Raw genomic sequence first — 16,053 nt, 5'->3', positions numbered from 1 at the left:
GACTCGAACCTAAGTCCTCACCATCCCACTCCACACGCTCAACCACTTGAGCTATTACAATCCCTTGTCATAACTCCCCGCATTAAATACTATAAAGATTATATTACCTGCATTGATATTAAATAAATAAATATTTATTTATTTAATTTCTAAAGTCTTACACGAACCAGCTACACCACCATCAACACCATGGGAAGCCATTTGGATATTGCAAGAATTCTAGGAAAAAATTCAGTGGCGGTGGTGGAAATAGTGGTTAAAGTAGTCTAGTGGGAGTCCGTAAAAGCAGCCACAATGGGGGTCTTCGCCTTGGCCGAATTACCCACCTTGGGATTGGATGCCTCAATGGGCTCCTTCATGCCCATATCCAAACCAAGGGTGGGCACGGGGTCCAGCACCATAGAGACAACAACAACAACCTGACGTTCTTGGGTTAGGACCACAACAGGCTTACATGGCCTCTTAAAAGGGGCAACAATGCATATTATGTCTTTGAGTCCCCTTGATCCATCATGGTACATGGACACCAGAGCTACCTCTCATATGACATCTTCCAATGGCAATTTCTCGTCTTATTTTAATTCGAGCAATCATCATAGCATTATTGTTGGTAGAGGTCATATTATCACGATTCATAGCTATGGTCATACTTGCTTGCCTTCCCCTAATCCTTCTTTATCTCTCACAAATGTTCTACATGCTCCCAAAATTATCAAGAATCTTATTTTGGTTAGAAAATTCACTAATAATAACTTTGTGACCATGGAATTTGATCCTTTTGGTTTTTCTGTGAAGGATTTTTAGACGAGGATGCCAATAATGATATGTGATAGCCAGAGTGATCTTCCTTCAACCTTTGCCGCCATTTCTCCTAAGGTTTGGCATGATTGGTTGGGTGAATCAGGTGTTCCTATTTTAGATGTTCTTAGGCAAAATAAAAGCATTGCTTGCAATCGCCTTTCTAGTTCTAATCTTTGTTAATCTTGTGTTTTAGGAAAACATATTAAGTTGCCATTTGTTTCCTCTTCTACGAGTCCGTATATGTCTTTCAATATTATTCATAGTGATATTTGGACATTTCCTATTTTGAGTTCGGTCGGACATCAATATTATGTTTTATTTTTGGATGATTATTCTAATTATTGTGGACTTTTATGTTGGCTAGAAAGTTTGATGCTTTTGAGAAATTCTTAGCTTTTCAAGCCTACATTCTCACTCAATTTGGACGTCATAAAAAGATTTACAATGTGATAATGGGAGAGAGTTTGACAATGGACCATTTTGGGACTTTTGTAAAATTCATGGTATGTCTTTCCATCTTTCTTGCCCTCATACCTCACCTCAAAATGGGAAAGTTGATCGAAAAATTTGGACTATTAATAATATGTCTTGTACTTTTCTTGCTCATGCATCTCTTCCTTCTTCTTATTGGCATCATGCATTACAAATGGCTACATATCTTTTTAATATACTTCCAAGTAAGGTTTTGGAAAGTACTTCTCCTCTTCAAATTCTATACCAACGGGATCCCTCATATTCTCACATTAGGGTGTTTGGGTGTCTATGCTATCCTCTCTTTCCCTCCACCACATTCAATAAATTACAACCTCGATCTATCCCCTTTGTGTTTTTGGGTTACCCTTCGCATCATCATGGCTACAAATGTTATGATTTATCTTCTAGTAAAATTATAATTTGTCGTCACGTCTCATTTGATGAGCATGTTTTTCCATTTCATAAATTGTATTCCCCTTCTTCGACTGCTTATGATTTCTTGTGTGATGGTATGAGTGCCTACACAATGCATCACCTTCATAATCAATCTCCAAATGTTTTTGCTCCTCACATAGACCGACCTGAAACACAAACCCAACCCCTACTAGCCTAGATCATGTAAGCCTAAACACCGCTGATATCGCTGTCGTTGGGCGATCAAATTACAACTACTTTAGCAATTTCAGTATTGTCATTTGTAGTGAACAAAATAGTTAGGGTTAAGATAACCCTGAATCGTCTCACAACGAATACGGAATTGATCTCAAATATTTGATTCTTAAAAATGCAATTAAAACTAGCAACTATAAAAATAGGGGGATTTTGATGTGCAAAGAAAATGACACGGAAGATTGTAAACACAGTAATATTAAATAGGTCAATTCCACTGCTTTTTCTTAATAAGATTCTTCATTGGTTATCTAGAGATTATTGTTAAATTAATTATTGTTGTTGTTTTACAAATCAATCAATGTAAAAACTTAATTCATTTGTTGGCATCCTCACTTTTAATCAAAGTACAGTCTCAATTAAAAGTGAGAATTGTTAGATTGTCTATAGTAAATTCAATCAAAGTACAGTCTCAATTAATTTTACTATGCCTAATCATGTCTATTCCTTTGTTTCTTTACCAAATAGAAAACTTAATTAATCAAAGTAAAGTCTTGACTAATTTTAGTTAAAGTAATTACCTCTAATCAAATTAAAGTCTCAATTATTGGCAAAAACTTATTTAATCAAATGAAAGTTTCTAAATAAAATCAAAGTAAAGTCTCAATTTAATTTAAAAACCTTTTAGCTCATATGATTAGCATGCATGTAGATTTAAAATCATTATTTTCTATTCGATTAAGAAGCAAAGGACATAGATAAACAAAAACCACAACAATAATCAAAATAACAAACACATAAATTCATCTAACCTCAGAATCCATTTAAGAAATTACAGTGGAATCAACCCTAAAAGCTTAGCCCTCCATGGCTTTGATGGAATACATGATGATATGAAGGAAAGAAAATAAAAGAAAGAATGAGAGATGTGGTGGAGACGGTATCTGCCAAAACTAGAGAGTTCTAAGTGTCTAAGCTGTAAGTTGTCAGTTCCGCTTCTGCTCCCTTAAGTCTCTTTATATAGGCTTCCACTGGACTTTGGGCTTTATCTGTCAGTTGCTAAAATCTTTTATTTTTATTTAATTAATTAGCAACTTAATTCCTGTCCAATTTCCAATTCTGCCCCTCTCATTTAACCATATTTGCAGTTTTGACCAGAATTGACTGCTGACTTTGACCAGTTGACCAGAGTTGACCAGTTGACCAGAGTTGACCAGTTTGACTGTCCTATCAGATGCTGACACGTGGCGCAGAATGCACTTTCTCTCTCCAGACTAGGGTTTGCTGCGTTTAGGGTTTCATGGAGGCTTGTGGGTGCTGAAATGGCGCGGCGGTCGGATTTCTTGCGTGGTGGCCGTTACTGGTTCGCTTCTCGTCTCCACTGTTACAGATTCATGAAGGCTGCCATGGCTGTCGGTGCAGGTGCGGTGGAAGCTCGATGGAGGTGGCGCGACTGTGTTTCGCAGGTGCAGCAGCTTGAATGGATGATGGTGGTTTCGCTCCAGCAATGTTTATGGTGGCCAACGGTGTGCGCGAATCTGGCTCAGGTGTACCGTAGTGATGGCTTGAGGGTGTTGCAGTGATGGAGGCGAGAAGATGCGCAGAACAACCTTCACGGAGGCATGGTGGTGGTGGCGCGTCGCGGGGGCTGTGGTGGCTCGTGTGCGGACGTCTCCGCTGGTGCGTCGTGGTTGCTGATTCCGACGTGCAATGGAGGTGCTGGAACGTCAATGGTGGTTGCCGGCGTTGCAGGTGAAGGTGGTGTGCGTGACGGCGCTGTTGGATTCGAGAAGAAGATGGTGGCTAGGGTTTGGGAGGTTGAAGGTGATGACGTGGCAACATGTTATTGGCTGAATTTTGAGTTGCTAGATCATGACACATGTCTTTATCTGATTGGTTAATTTAATAAGTGGAGGATTGCCACATGGCATGATCTGAGTGAGTTGGGTTTAAGTGGTAGGAGGGGTGCAACTTAGTGAAAATTGGGGGTGCATAACAGGTTTTTGTGGTCCACTTGCAGGAGGAGTGTGCAAATAAAATTTGGGAGTGCATTTAGCTCCTGATTTATTCTTTTCCAGAATTTCTTGATTTTGGACTTATTTTGTAACTTTGAATATTTCAAAATCACACTATTAATTGACCAAAAATAAATTCCAGCTCCATTAACAAACGTTAGAATATCCAATAATATTTTATGCAACTAAAATCAATTTTTACGCCACTTTTACCAAACTTACTCAATAAATCCAATAATCACAAATCCTAATTAAATCAATCTTTAAGCACAGAAAATTCAATTAAATCCCCAAATTTAAATATTAAATGAGGGCAAAAATTTGAACTCATCACACACCCACACTTATCCTTTTGCACTCCTGGGCAAAATTGAACAATTTCAAAACTTTATTCTGAGGTCTTTTATTCCATATTTTCAGTGGATTAAAGAAATGAATACAAATGGAAACATATCAATCTTTTAGAAATCATGTTGTCATGCACAAACAAATGGATAAAATTCTGTTTTTCACACATGAGTTAATCTTTTGAGTTTACAAGATAATCAACTATGAAAGAGAAACACTCAAGTTAAATATATATTTTCTCACCAAGATTCGCTCAAGTGTTTTGGCTTGTGTTTTCACTCAAAATACCCATGCAAGTAAACACTATCAATGCTTAGCAAGACTCTAATATTCACAGCTTTCAGAAAATATGCATTCAAAAATCATGAGGACTTTTCACAGGTTATAATGAGGCCAAGGCAAAGGTAGGAAAAACTTTAGGATTTGTGTGTTTTTGAAATAGTAGGGAAGAAAGAGTTATGGAGCATAGTTTCAAAAACAATCCTTGCTTCTCTTTGTTTTTTTTTTATCCTTTGTTGCTCTTTTTCAGACAGCAATCACTTTTCATTTCAGCACTCTGTCATCAACAATTATTTTCCTTTTTGCCATTTTTATAACTTTATGGGGGAAATACACACCCCCACACTTTATTCTTCAACCAATCTCAACATAATCCACTACCTCCTTCTTTCTCCCTAAGGTAAGGAAAAACATGGTCTTTTTCTTTTTAAGGTTTAGCAATATGCTCAAAACAAGAAAAAGAGGTTTAAGCTCAAGGAGCCAATGGATCAATGTCATGGTTAGCTTATTTGGCCAAGTAGCTAAAAACAAGAAATGCCTCAGTCATATCAAATCATGCATGTTCACCTAAGAGGCAAAACAACAGAATCAAGCTAAACATTTGAGTACCAACAAGACATGAGCAAGTCACACAAGAAAAAAAAATAGGAATGACACATGGTAGTTCATCCTTACAATAAAGCTCAAAGCTCACAAGGTCAAAAACTCTTTCACAAAAGATTTATTCCAGAAACTCTCCATTCATAGCACATGACTCTTATTTTCTCAGAATTATGAACGTTCCAATTAGTAAATCAAATCCAAAAATCCAATGTCAACATGTTTTATTGAAAACAGAAACTTTTTTTTAATAAAAACAAACAGAAAACAAAATTAGAAAAGGAAAAACAAAAATAGAAAACAAAATCAGAAAAGGGGGAAATCTCCCGACACCCCCACACTTTATCCATGCATTGTCCTCAATGTATTCAATATGTATAAAATGCAAAGAAAAAGTATGAAGTGTACTTACCTCCTCAAGGTGGAAGGTATGAGGGAGAAGTCAAGTTCATCCCATCCATCGTCTTATTCAGCATATCTTAATTTTCATTGAATATCCGGAGACGATGCCCATTAACTTTAAAAGTTCTTGCTGAGGATTCTTCCTTGATCTCCACTGCTCCATAAAGGAAGACTTCTGTAACAATGTATGGTCCTTCCCAAGTAGAGCGCAACTTACCACTCATGTGACCAAGCTTGGATTTGTATAGTAACACCTTCTGGCCTACCTTGAAATCCTTTCTAGCCACAAGCTTTTGGTCATGGAACTTCTTCGTTTTCTCTTTGTAGAACTTTGAGTTTTCATAGGCTGCAAGCCTAATCTCTTCTAATTCTTGCAACTGAAGTTTTCGCTCATTTCCTGCTTCTTCCAAATCCAAGTTGCATGCTTTCACGGCCCAATAGGCCCGATGTTCAATCTCCACAGGTAGATGACAAGCCTTTCAAAAAACTACCCTGAAAGGTGACATACCTATAGGTGTTTTGTAGGCCGTCCTGTGTGCCCAAAGTGCATCATCCAATCTTGCGGCCCAATCCTTTCGACTAGGCTTCACTACTTTCTCTAGTATCTTTTTAATCTCCCTGTTAGAGATCTCTGCTTGCCCATTAGTTTGGGGGTGATATGGTGTAGCAATGCGATGTGTCACCCCATACTTCTTCAACATGTTCTCAAGTAGCCTATTACAGAAATGAGTCCCCTGGTCACTGATGATGGCTCGTGGTATCCCAAATCTGCAGAAAATGTTAGACCTGCCAAAACTCATAACAACTCGAGAATCATTAGTCCTTGTAGCTATGCCTCCACCCATTTGGAGACATAGTCTACAACAAGCAAAATATAAGAAAACCCAAAAGAAGGAGGAAAAGGACCCATAAAATCAATACCCCAAATATCAAATACCTCACAATATAGCATGGGTTGTTGAGGCATTTCATCCCTTCTTGTAATGGATCTGGCTGCCCTTTGGCACTGCTCACAATTTTCATATACCCTCTGTGCGTCTTTAAAAATAGTAGGCCAATATAATCCACAATTCAACACCTTCCTACCTGTTCTTTGTGTGCCATAATGTCCACCAAAAGGAGAGGAATGACAGAACTCAAGCACATGAGGTATCTCGATATCTGGAACACACCTCCTTATGACTTGGTCACTACCAATGCGCCATAAGATTGGGTCTTCCCAGATATAGTACTTTGCCTCACTTTTTAGCTTGATTTTTTCATATTTGGAGAAGGAAGGAGGAATAGCAGAAACAACCAAATAGTTAACAATGTCAGCAAACCAAGGTTTAGGAAACATACCTTTCACAGTAGTCAATGCTAGGAGGACTTCATCAGGAAAGTCATCCTTAATAGGAATGTTATCTTCTCCATTTTCAATCCTGCTAAGATGATCGGCTACAAAGTTATGTGCTCCACTTCTGTCTAGAATCTCAATGTCAAACTCTTGGAGCAGTAGCATCCATATGATCAACCTTGGTTTTGAATCTGCTTTCTTTAGAAGGAATATTAATGCTACATGATCAGTATAAACAATTACCTTGGAACCAAGTATATACGGTCTGAATTTGTCCAAGGCAAACACAACAGCCAATAATTCCTTCTCAGTCGTGGTGTAGTTAGCCTGTGCTGTGTCCAACGTTCTGGAAGCATAATATATCACATGTGATAGCTTCCCATCTTTTTGTGCAAGCACCACTCCTACTACAAAGTTTGATGCATCACACATCAACTCGAATGGTAATGTCCAATCAGGTGGCTGGATGATAGGAGTGGTGGTAAGCGCCTTTTTCAATGTATCAAATGCATCTTTGCACCTCTCTCCAAAGTCAAATACTACATCCTTTTGCAACAAGTTGGAGAGAGGGTTGGCTATCTTGCTGAAGTCCTTGATAAACCTCCTGTAAAATCCTGCATGTCCAAGAAAAGATCGAACCTCTTTCACAGAAGAGGGGTAAGGCAATTGTGAAATAATATCAATTTTAGCAAGATCTACAGATATACCATTCTTGGAAACAACGTGACCTAAAACTATACCTTGTTCCACCATAAAATGACATTTTTCAAAATTTAGAACAAGGTTAGTTTCTTCACATCTCTCCAAGACTCTAGCAAGATTAGACAAGCAGTGATCAAAAGATGAACCATATACACTAAAATCATCCATAAAAACCTCAATACAATGCTCCAACAAATCTGTAAAAATACTCATCATACATCGTTGAAATGTTCCAAGAGCATTGCAAAGGCCAAATGGCATTTTCCTATAAGCATATGTACCGAATGGACAAGTAAAGGTAGTTTTATGTTGATCCTCTGAGGCAATACAAATCTGAAAATACCCAGAGAATCCATCAAGAAAACAGTAATGAGACTTACCTACCAATCGATCTAACATCTGGTCCATGAATGGTAAAGGAAAGTGGTCTTTCCTGGTGGCCTGGTTTAGTCTTCTATAATCAATACAGACCCTCCAACTATTCTGAATACGAGTAGGAATCAACTCGTTCTTCTCATTCTTGACCACGGTGATCCCAGATTTCTTGGGAACCACATGTACAGGACTCACCCAAGTGTTGTCAGAAATAGGATATATAATACCTGCTTGTAGCAACTTTGTGACTTCCTTCTTCACAACCTCCATCAGCTGAGGATTCAGTCTCCTTTGAGGTTGCCTTACTGGCTTAGCATCCTCCTCCAAGAGTATTCTATGCATGCAAAAAGAAGGACTAATACCAGGAATATCTGCCAAAGTCCATCCTATTGCTCGCTTGTGATCTTTGATAACCTGCAATAGCTTTTGTTCCTGCTCGTTAGTAAGCAAGGCAGATATAATAACAAGGAGTTTCCCATCCCTCTCAAGATAAACATATTTCAAATGAGATGGTAAAAGTTTCAACTCCAAAGTGGGTGGCTGTTCCACAGATGGCAACATTTTACTGCCTAAGGTAATTTCAGCCACCTCAGCATCACACTTGGACGCCACAGAGGTATCAAATAATGACACCGCGTCCTCAATATCACCTGTTTTACAATTTTCTCTTTTGTCTAAAATTGAGCCCGAAATATTCGAAAAAGAAAAATCCAAAGAAGAAGAAAAACCAGATAAAATGTCCAAAAGTCTAAAAGAAAAATTGTTCACTACATTACTCAATAAATCAATACAAAACAAAGAATGGTCTTCAATTAGGTGCTTCATGGCTTCTAGCACATTGAACTGCACCTTCTCATCTCCTATCTCCATAGTCAAGGATCCTGCATGCACGTCTATCTTGGTACGTGCTGTCATCATGAATGGTCTTTCCAAGATAATTGTGGTTGAACTCATTCCTTCATCATCCTTCATGTCCAAGATATAGAAATCTGTAGGAAAAATTAACTTGTCCACACGGACAAGCACATCTTCTAGCACACCTGCAGGGTTAACTGTGCTACGGTTGGCCAATTGAATGACCACACCAGTAGACTTAAAAAGTCCAAGATGAAGTGAAGTAAAAACAGATAAATGCATTACATTAATAGAAGCTCCTAAATCTAACATAGCATTGTCAAACTTAGTACTTCCTATAATGCAGGGAACAGAAAACATACCTGGATCCTTACACTTTTGCGGCATTCTGACTACAGGCTTCTTAATTAAGCTAGAGACGTTTCTTCCCATGTTCACTACCTCTTTGTCCATAATACGCCTTTTATGTGTACATAATTCTTTTAGAAACTTGGCGTATTTAGGAATTTGTCTTACAGCATCCAACAAAGGGATGTTTATCTCCACTTTCTTGAAAGTATTCAAGATTTCTTTGTCTAACTACTCCATCTTTTTAGTTTTTGGTTTCAAACGGTTTGGATAGGGAGGAGGAGAATAAGGAGAAGAATTTTCAGAGGAAGTATTAGGGGATACCAACCTTGAGTTATAATTGGGTGCAGGTATTTCAGATGTTGCTTGTGTTGCTTCATCTGATCTTCCTCTTTCATCATTAGGTACAACTTCATTGTCCTTATCTTCATCTTCTTGGGCATCCCCAAGGCCTTGTATTTGCTTACCCGATCTTAAAGTAATAGCACTTACATTTCGCGGGTTGATTACAGTTTGTGCAGGCAAATTGCTCGAGCCTTGTTGAGACTTCATTTGATTTAACTCATTTGCCATTTGTCCAATCTGATTTTGCAAATTTTGATTGGTTGCTTCCATTGTCTGTTTCAACTCATTGATTTGTCCCTTCATCATGTCAGCCATCATTTTCATCATTGCTTCCATGTTTGAATCACCAGAGGTTGCAGCTGGTTGTGGTTGTTGCCTCTGTTGAGGTGGAACATAGACTTGTTGGTGTTGAGGCTGTTGATTTCCCCATTTTTGGCTGGGATATTCCTTCCAATCTGGGTTGTACTTGTTGGAGGACAAATCATGGTTGTATTGCTGCCGAGGTGGTCTATTATTGCCATAGATGTTTGCAGCATATGCCTGAGGTTGTTCATTGTCTAACGTCCCTATCTCTTTTAACATAGAACAAGCCTCTGTAGGATGATTAGTAGAAGCACAAATTCCACATAAAGTAGAAGGGATAGGTTTTTTCTGTAAGTCTGTCAAGGTCCTTACCATAGCCGCTAAGTCGTCCAACTTCCCTTCTAATTTCTTGTGATCTGCAAGATATGAAGCTTCTACTCCATGGGTTCCCTTCAATAGAGTTATAGAATTACTCCTTGTGGAAAATTGTTGATGGTTCGACGCCATAGTTTCAATCAATTGTCTTGCATTTGTTGGCGTTTTGTCCACCAATGACCCTCCACTTGCAGCATCTATCATTTGTCTATCCATGATACTCAATCCTTCATAAAAGTATTGAATGAGGAGATGCTCGTTTATTTGGTGATGAGGACAGGAAGCACATAACTTTTTGAATCTTTCCCAATACTCGTGAAGACTTTTTCTTTCTTGTTGCCTTATCCCATAAATATCTTTGCGAATAGTAGCAACTCTAGATGCTGGAAAAAACTTTTCCAGAAATAATCTTTTCAGAGTCTCCCAAGTATTGATGGATCCTGGCGGAAGGCAGTATAACCAATTCTTAGCGGCATCTTGCAATGAGAATGGAAAAGCCTTAAGCTTGATATGTTCCTCTGTCACTGTTGTAGGTCTCATGGATGAACAAACAACATGAAATTCCTTCAAATGATGGTACGGGTCTTCTCCTGCTAATCCATGGAATTTGGGTAAAAGATAGATTAACCCAGACTTAAGCTCACATTCTCCATCTGGATATTGGATGCACATGTTTTGTGTAATTGCTGCATCCGGTGAAGCCAACTCTCTTATTGTTCTTTCTTCCATTCTATCTTCTTGAAATTTTGGTTCAGGTGATGGATCAGAAGATATGTTAATCACCGGAGGTGATTCTAGTGGTACACTTTCAGTGGTAGGTTCAGATGATGATGGTGCTCCTTCAGTAGAACACCTGAGTTCAAGTCTCGTACGTGATTTACGCAAGTTCCTTTCAAGTTCTGAATCAAGTTGATAAAATTGACCCGGATTGGCCCGAGTCATGCACTATGCAGTCCACCTGAAAGTGTTTCCCTATGTGTTTTTTTTTTTCTTCCTATTCTTGTTTTGGAGAAAGATTTCAAGAAAGAAATAAATTAAGATGTCGTTGGGTTTACTCCCAGGAAAGAGAGGTGCGTCACAATGGACAACTTAAATACCAAGTCTTTCCTAGACAGAGTTTTCCCAACTAGTCTCAAAAAATTTCTTAAAAGAAATTCTTAATCAAAACAAAAATAGAACTTTGCTTGGAATATATTAAAAGAAAACTAGAGACTACAAAATAACAAACTATATTAAACGTATATGCGTAAAATAAATAAATAAATAAAAAATAAAAAATAAAATAAAATAAAATAAAATCAATAAATAAAAACAGAATCAAAATAAAAGAAATACTAACCGTATTCCCCAGCAACGGCGCCAAATTTGATATCGCTGTCGTTGGGCGATCAAATTACCACTACTTTAGCAACTTCAGTATTGTCATTTGTAGTGAACAAAATAGTTAGGGTTAAGATAACCCTGAATCGTCTCACAACGAATACGGAATTGATCTCAAATATTTGATTCTTAAAAATGCAATTAAAACTAGTAACTATAAAAATAGGGGGATTTTGATGTGCAAAGAAAATGACACGGAAGATTGTAAACACAGTAATATTAAATAGGTCAATTCCACTGCTTTTTCTAAATAAGATTCTTCATTGGTTATCTAGAGATTATTGTTAAATTAATTATTGTTGTTGTTTTACAAATCAATCAATGTAAAGACTCAATTCATTTGTTGGCATCCTCACTTTTAATCAAAGTACAGTCTCAATTAAAAGTGAGAATCGTTAGATTGTCCATAGTAAATTCAATCAAAGTACAGTCTCAATTAATTTTACTATGCCTAATCATGTCTATTCCTTTGTTTCTTTACCAAATAGAAAACTTAATTAATCAAAGTAAAGTCTTGACTAATTTTAGTTAAAGTAATTACCTCTAATCAAATTAAAGTCTCAATTATTGGCAAAAACTTATTTAATCAAATGAAAGTTTCTAAATAAAATCAAAGTAAAGTCTCAATTTAATTTAAAAACCTTTTAGCTCATATGATTAGCATGCATGTAGATTTAAAATCATTATTTTCTATTCGATTAAGAAGCAAAGGACATAGATAAACAAAAACCACAACAATAATCAAAATAACAAACACATAAATTCATCTAACCTCAGAATCCATTTAAGAAATTACAGTGGAATCAACCCTAAAAGCTTAGCCCTCCATGGCTTTGATGAAATACATGATGATATGAAGGAAAGAAAATAAAAGAAAGAATGAGAGATGTGGTGGAGACGGTATCTGCCAAAACCAGAGAGTTCTAAGTGTCTAAGCTGTAAGTTGTCAGTTCCGCTTCTGCTCCCTTAAGTCTCTTTATATAGGCTTCCACTGGACTTTGGGCTTTATCTGTCAGTTGCTAAAATCTTTTATTTTTATTTAATTAATTAGCAACTTAATTCCTGTCCAATTTCCAATTCTGCCCCTCTCATTTAACCATATTTGCAGTTTTGACCAGAATTGACTGCTGACTTTGACTAGTTGACCAGAGTTGACCAGTTTGACTGTCCTATCAGATGCTGACACGTGGTGCAGAATGCACTTTCTCTCTCCAGACTAGGGTTTGCTGCGTTTAGGGTTTCATGGAGGCTTGTGGGTGCTGAAATGGCGCGGCTGACGGCGCGACGGTCGGATTTCCAGCGTGATGGCCGTTACTGGTTCGCTTCTCGTCTCTGCTGTTACAGATTTATGAAGGCTGCCATGGCTGCTAGTGCAGGTGCGGTGGAAGCTCGATGGAGGTGGCGCGACTATGTTTCACAGGTGCAGCAGCTTGAATGGATGATGGTGGTTTCGCTCCAGCAACGTTTATGGTGGCCAACGGTGTGTGCGAATCTGGCTCAGGTGTACCGCAGTGATCGCTCGAGGGTGTTGTAGTGATGGAGGCGAGAAGATGCGCGGAACAACCTTCGCGGAGGCATGGTGGTGGTGGCGCGTCGCGGGGGCTGTGGTGGCTCGTGTGCGGACGTCTCCGCTGGTGCGTCGTGGTTGCTGATTCCGACGTGCAATGGAGGTGCTGGAACGTCAATGGTGGCTGCCGGCGTTGCAGGTGAAGGTGGTGTGCGTGATGGCGCTGTTGGATTCGAGAAGAAGATGGTGGCTAGGGTTTGGGAGGTTGAAGGTGATGACGTGGCAACATGTTATTGGCTGAATTTTAAGTTGCTAGATCATGACACATGTCTTTATCTGATTGGTTAATTTAATAAGTGGAGGATTGCCACATGGCATGATTTGAGTGAGTTTGGTTTAAGTGGTAGGAGGGGTGCAACTTAGTGAAAACTAGGGGTGCAGAACAGGTTTTTGTGGTCCACTTGCAGGAGGAGTGTGCAAATAAAATTTGGGGGTGCATTTAGCTCATGATTTATTCTTTTCCAAAATTTCTTGATTTTGGACTTATTTTGTAACTTTGAATATTTCAAAATCACACTATTAATTGACCAAAAATAAATTCCAGCTGCATTAACAAACGTTAGAATATCCAATAATATTTTATGCAACTAAAATCAATTTTTATGCCACTTTTACCAAACTTACTCAATAAATCCAATAATCACAAATCCTAATTAAATCAATCTTTAAGCACAGAAAATTCAATTAAATCCCCAAATTTAAATATTAAATGAGGGCAAAAATTTGAACTCATCAACCGCCAAGCCACACTTCCCTTCACCACCACCTGCCTCCCCTTCCCTTAGTCCATCCTCTTCTCCTATCTCTACACCAACGAGCCAAACAGTACCTTCCCCCCACAGTCCCATCCAACTGCCCAGTATGGTCACAATAAGCCAAATAGGCATTTTTAAGCCAAACAAGAAATATGATGATGAATATGGCTTAGCCACTTTAGTTAGTCAATCTCCATTACCTCATAACCTAATTGCGGATCTCCGTGATCCCAATTGGAAAATGGCCATGGATGATGAATATGAAGCTCTTATTAAAAATAAAACGTGGGAGTTAGTGCCCCATCCACCTAATGTTAATGTTATTCAGCCTATGTGAATTTTTACTCATAAAGAGAAATCTAACGGTATGTTTGAGAGGCATAAGGCTCATCTCGTAGGTAATAGGAAAGCTCAACAGTTTGGCATTGATTGTGGAGAAACTTTTAGCTCGATAGTGAAACTGGCTACGATTCGCACCGTTCTTTCTATTTCTCTTTCAAAGGCATGGTTCGTTCATCATTTGGATGTCAAAAATGATTTCTTGATAGTGAACTATAAGAAATAGTTTATATGCATCAACCATTGGGGTATCATGACCGTACTCATCTATTTTATGTGTGTCGTTTGTGTAAGTCATTATATGCGCTTAAATAAGCACCCCGTGCTTGGTATAAGCGATTTGTTGATTATGTCTTGTCTCTAGGTTTCTCAAATAGCAAATATGACCACTCATTATTTATTTATCGAAAAGGTTCGCACATGGCTTACATTTTGCTTTATGTTGATGACATTATACTTACTGCATCTTCTCATGCTCTTCGATTAAATATTATGAACCTTTTGAGCTCGGAATTAGCTATGAAGGATCATGGTCCTTTGAACTATTTTCTTGGCATTGCAATGACCCAACATAAGGGTGGTATATTCCTTTCATAATGCAAATATGCCGAAGAAATTATTGACCGGGTTGGTATGTCTTCTCGCAAGTCGTCTTCAACACCGATTGACACCAACGCTAAGGTGGGTACTACTTCTAGCACACCTTATGAGGATCCCACTCTTTATAGGATTTTTGTTAGGGCTCTACAATATCTCACTTTCACTAGGCTAGATATCTCTTTTGCAGTGCAACAAGTTTGCTTATATATGCACAATTCGAGGGTGGACCATATGTAAGCTCTTAAACGCATTATCTAGTATTTACAAGGTACACCTGATGGTGGAAACCCTTGGATAAAGGTGAAGAAGAGAGCTCCATGGAAGAGTGTAGGTTAGCGGAAGCAAGGTGAATGATGAAGGTTGTTCTCAGAATTTGGAGTGAAAGGTGACTAATGAACTCTATCTTAGAGAAGATGGAGGAATGTGGTTAGAAGAGATGATTCAATCCTCTAGCTCAAGTGACTCTTAAAAGGAAATACGATTGGAGTACTCTCAACACTAGGTATCTATTGCTTAAAATTCAAGAGTGATTACAATAGCCTAAAATATAGGCTTTTATATGAAAGTAAATACACATAAGCACTCTTTGCCCTTGAATGAGAAAGAAATTCAATCTTAGCTGTGGAAGATGGCTTGGAGAAGGAGTACTGCTCACGATCATTAGATGATGCCTTGGAAAAGGAGGAAGCATTCCTAGCCCTTGGAAGGAATGTTGACTTCCACTTAGTCCACCTTGGACCTTTGGTAGCTCATGGCCAAATCTCCTATTGGGTTTAGTCAAGCCAATTTTAGCAATTCAACTACACATTATTTGACTTATTATTCTAGAAAATAAGGCCTAAACAATGGGCCAATCTTATTGCTATTTTACTGCTCTTTGATACACCTATTCAAATCTTCACATCTTCTTTGGCCCATGTGAAGAGTGTGAGAAGCCCATGTGGGTTTGAGCCATCTTGAATAAAGCCCAATTGGATCTTTTTGAGCATGCCCCTTGTTATTGGGCCTTTTGATGGGCTTGGGCTTGAAGGTGTACCTTGGCTTGATGTTGGTCTTGTTAGGGTCACATCATCCCCTCCCCCTTGAAGAGGATTTGACCTTAAATCCTAATGTTCATCATCCATGGTTCCTACAAAAGGAATCAAATTAGATATATTGAAAGTGGAATGAACACCATACTTAAAAGGAAGGTCTAATTGATAAGCATTCACTAGTGCAGGAAGGCCTTTTGGCAGCGGTTATTTT

Source organism: Vigna unguiculata, chromosome 10 (genome assembly GCF_037176805.1).
Source record: "Vigna unguiculata cultivar grain cowpea cultivar isolate G323 ecotype 2 chromosome 10, ASM3717680v1, whole genome shotgun sequence".
Classification (NCBI taxonomy): domain Eukaryota; kingdom Viridiplantae; phylum Streptophyta; class Magnoliopsida; order Fabales; family Fabaceae; genus Vigna; species Vigna unguiculata.
The sequence above is the reverse complement of the archived record's forward strand: the minus strand, read 5'-3'. Positions refer to the sequence as shown.